This window comes from Myotis daubentonii, chromosome 1, assembly GCF_963259705.1.
Source record: "Myotis daubentonii chromosome 1, mMyoDau2.1, whole genome shotgun sequence".
Taxonomy (NCBI): domain Eukaryota; kingdom Metazoa; phylum Chordata; class Mammalia; order Chiroptera; family Vespertilionidae; genus Myotis; species Myotis daubentonii.
In genome coordinates, this window is record NC_081840.1 from 98,279,204 (window position 1) to 98,283,886 (window position 4,683).

The 4,683-nt window shown below is 47.2% G+C and overlaps 1 pseudogene; it reads left to right on the top strand.

Moving 5' to 3' along the window:
* Nucleotides 1–2,486: 2,486 nt before the first annotated feature.
* LOC132228165 (eukaryotic translation initiation factor 4 gamma 1-like) lies at nucleotides 2,487–4,357 on the top strand (annotated as a pseudogene).
* The last annotated feature ends 326 nt before the right edge of the window (nucleotides 4,358–4,683 follow it).

The following is a 4,683-nucleotide window of genomic DNA, read 5'->3' on the forward strand; positions in this document are numbered from 1 at the left end:
ATCTCTAAGGGGTGCTAATTTAGCCTCTGCCTGAGGCTACCCAGCAGGAGCTATGGAGAGATCTGCAGATTCCTCTTCTTTGTTTGGGGTTTGGAGGTGCCCAGATGAGGCCCAGCTGTGAAGCAATGCAAGCAGCTGTGAGGCCTTGGACCTTCTTTTGGATGTTCTGGGTCTCTCTGACCCAGCTGGAGTTTGTTATGTGATTTTCAGATTGCAAAGGGCCAGGCTTTTCATATGCAAAAGCCTCTGTGCACAGCTTGGGTGGGGCGGGGTTTCAGGGAATCAATAGGGTGGAGCAAACAGCTATGGCTGATCCTCAGTCCTACCCAAAGAGGCCCCACGTCTCAGTGTCCTGGTAATCGCTGCAAGCACCTCTGAGAGAAAGCCACCCTCGAGTTCTGCCCGATTCCAGATAGTCCAGTTTCTCCCCGTATGAGTCTGGGACCCCAGAGACTCGCCCAGACCTGGAGTTCAGAGCAGTCAGGAGCTTGAGACTCCCTCCCGATTGAAAAAGACAACTGCTTCCTCAGTTGACAGCCCTTTCCACGTGCACCTCCATACCTCTGCACTTTACTTCTGCACCTCCTCTGAGTCTCAGTGTGCTTTTCTCTTTCCTTCTAGTTGTAGAATTTCCACTCAGCCAGCCTTCCTGTGGTTCTGGATGATGTCCGTTTTGTCTTTTAGTTGTATTTTTGAAGTGGTTGTGTGAGGTAGCAATTTCCGGTGTTTACCTATGCCACCATCTTGGTTTCTCCAATCGGTCCTAAGATTGTTATCATCATCATTTCATAGAAAAGGCAATTGAGGTACAGAAAGATTAATTACCTGCCAAAGGTCACCCAGCCAGAAACAGCTGAGGAAGGGCTGCCCAACTCTGCAATCCCATGCCCTTTAGTTAGGCTACATGGTCTTTTCAGAACCTTCATTCAACAATCTGCATTGCACACCTGCTTCCCAGCCGGCTCTGGTGAGGCACCAGTGCCACAGATGCACATACATGGCCCTGACTTGGAGAACCCCAGTCCCTTAAGTTGTCACTTACTTTTCCTTTCCCACAGTTCATCAGAGATGCAGGTGATTCAGGGGTGGGGAACGTCCAGCCTGTGGGCAATATAAGGCCTGCGAAATCATTTGGTCTGGCCCTGCCAAGGCATTAGGAGTGAGTTAATTAAGTGTTTGACCAAACATAGCAGGCTAATTTTTAAATTGATAATTTTGTATGGCTCATAAATGATGTTATAAATATCCAAATGGCCGTTGGCAGAAAAAAAGGTTTCCCACCCCTGTAAAATAGTTTTTCATACTCCTAATTCATATCCACTAAGATGTGTTTGCTCTGTTAGCTGTTGTCATACAAGATATATCACCACCTGCTAGGATGGTTTCCACAATGTCACATAGTTTAGGATAAGGAATAGACTTCAGTGGGAAAAGGGAAAGTTAAATAAGCCAAAAGTCAGCAAGTGAAGATGTGGCTTTGCTTCAAGAAATAGATACAAATAAGTAGAATAAATATAAGCAGATTTCATAAAGAAAATATGGAAGCCAAAGGCTTTAGAGGATGGGGTTTCCAAGAGCATATTATATAATACAGATTATTACATTAAGTGCACCGTCACATCAACACTACTCCCTATAGAGGAAAAAAATCAGTTATTTTTACCAATAGGACCAAGAATAAAGAATTCACTCTGCTTTGACCTGTGGGTATCTCTGGGAATCACCTCATCCCTACTGAAGAGGGAGAGCTGCCTCTGCTCACCCATGAGTTCTAACCTTCCTGTGTGACTCAGGGCATTGGGGTTTCTCCTAAGTCCATTCTCTTTGCTAAAAGTAAATCTCTTTTATTGTTACTTTCTATTGGCTTCACTTTCCTCGATTTCCTGGGATCCACTATGCTTTTGTTATTTCCCCATAGCTTGTGCAAGGTTGTGCTTTTGTATTTTGTCATTTTTTTCCAATGCCCATCACAACTCACGACATGATTTCATAACTCACTTTACAAAAAAATGCATATATTGTAAAAGTTCCATGAGAGAAAGGGCTATGTCAATCTCATTCTCTGACATGCATTCAGCATTGGGAGGTATGCATGTGTTGAACAAATAAATTAATAATCAAATGAATGAAAACCATACAAGGTTCTCTAAAACTTTAAAAGCCAATGAGAAGGCAAATTTTACCACTATGTGGAGCAGAGTTGAGCTTTGAGGGCTAATTATTTCTTTATCTGTTACTTTAAAAATGAGGGAATAAAGGTAGATTTTGGCTTTCCATGCTCCCATATCTTCCCATTCACCCACTTCTCAAAGAATTTTGGGAAAAGAATTAGGATATTCAAGGTTCATGATCACAATCTTAATCCATCTCAGAACAGAAGTATATCAACTAAGTGTCCACGTTTTGGGGGTACATATGAAAAACAAAACAAAGTAATAGTTCCAAGTAAAGCTAGCATGGATACTCATCTGCCTAGGTTGGTTAAGATGTGGTCAGGCCAACCCCAGATGTTCCAGCAGTTGATGAAGCAAGTGCTGCAGCTGGCCATCGACACTGAGGAGCGCCTGAAGGGGTCATTGACCTCATCTTTGAGAAGGCCATTTCAGAGCCCAACTTCTCTGTGGCCTATGCCAACATGTGCCGCTGCCTCACGGGGCTGAAAGTGCCCACTACGGAAAAGCCAACAGTGACTGTAAACTTTCGAAAACTGTTGTTGAATCGATGTCAGAACGAGTTTGAAAAAGACAAAGATGATGATGAAATTTTTGAGAAGAAGCAAAAAGATGGATGAAGCTGCTATGGCAGAGGAACGGGGACGCCTGAAGGAAGAGCTGGAAGAGGCTCAAGTCATAGCCCGGCGGCGCTCTTTAGGGAATATCAAGTTTATTGGGTAGTTGTTCAAGCTGAAGATGTCAACAGAGGCAATAATGCACGACTGTGTAGTTAAAGTACTTAAGAACCACGATGAAGAGTCCCTTGAATACCTTTGCCATCTGCTCACTACTATTGGCAAAGACCTAGATTTTGAAAAAGCCAAGCCCTGAATGGATCAGTATTTCAACCAGATGGAAAAAATAACCAAGGAAAAGAAGACTTCATCCCGAATCCGCTTCATGCTGCAAGACGTGCTGGATCTGCGACGGAGCAATTGGGTGCCACGCCGAGGGGATCAGGGTCCCAAGACCATTGACCAGATCCATAAGGAGGCGGAGATGGAGGAGCATCGGGAGCACATAAAAGTGCAGCAGCTAATGGCCAAGGGCAGCGACAAGTGTCGGGGTGGTCCCCCAGGCCCACCTATCAGCCTGGCCTTCCACTTGTAGATGATGGTGGTGGCTGGAACACAGTCCCCATCAGTCAGGGCAGCCGCCCTATTGACACCTCATGACTCACCAAGATCACGAAGCCTGGCTCCAGGGATTCTAACAACCAGCTCTTCGCACCTGGAGGGCGATTGAGCTGGGGCAAGGGCAGCAGTGGAGGCTCAGGAGCCAAGCCATCTGACGCAGCATCAGAAGCTGCTCGTCCAGCTACTAGTACCTTGAGTCGCTTCTCGGCCCTTCAACAAGCAACACCTACTGAAAGCACGGAAAACAGACGTGTGGCCCAGAGGAGTAGCTTGAGCCTGGAAGGAGGTGAGAAAACTGGGGATCGGGGAGACCGTTTAGAGAGGAATGAGTGGGGAGGTGATCGTGGGGACCAGCTAGATAGCTCTTGGACACCTGGCACCAAGCGGAGCTTCAGTAAGGAAGTGGAGGAATGGAGTAGAGAGCGGCCTTCCCAGCCTGAGGGAATGTGCAAGGCAGCCAGCTTCTGGGAGGAATGGGACCGTAGGGAGATGCTGGGAAGCAAGGCGCCACCTTACCCCCTGTGAGCCTCCCTAAGGCTGCACTATCATAAGAGGAGCTGGAGAAGAAATACAAGGCAGTGCAGTGTGTGCAGGAGCTGGCCTCACCCTCCCCGCTTTTCTTCTTTGTGCGGCATGGCATTGAGTACACACTGGAGCACAGTGCCATTGCTCGTGAACATATGGGAGGGCTGCTGCACCAGCTGCTCTGTGCTGAGCACCTCTCCACTGCTCAGTATTATCAAGGGCTGTTTGAAATCCTAGAATTGGCTGAAGACAATGGAAATTGACTTCCCCCATGTGTGGTTCTACCTAGCAGAACTGATAATGCCAATTCTGCAGGACAGTGGAGTACCCATGGGGGAGCTATTCAGGGAGATTACAAAACCTCTGAGGCCCCTGGGCAAAGCTGCTTCTCTGTTGCTGGAGATCCTGGGGCTCCTATGCAAAACTATGGGTCCCATAAAGGTGGGGGACACTACAGCAAGAAGCTGGATACATATCCACTAGTACACAGAGATATCTTATCTAATAAAAGAGAAACATGCAAATTGACTGTACCTCTGCTACGCTCGCATGCCACCTCCCTAAGCCACACCCACCAGCCAATCAGAGCAACTATATGCAAATTAACACAACCAAGATGGCGGCTGGCAGCCACGGAGGTGGAGCAAACAGGAGGCTTGGTTGCCCTGGCAATGGAGGAAGCCAAGCTTCCCGCCTGCCCTGGCCAGCTCCACTCAAGGCAACAAAGTTTCAATTATAGAAGATAAATAAATCCCAGATACCTGCTTCCAGCCAACCTCCACTGGGAGCTTGGGTGGCTGGGGGCCATG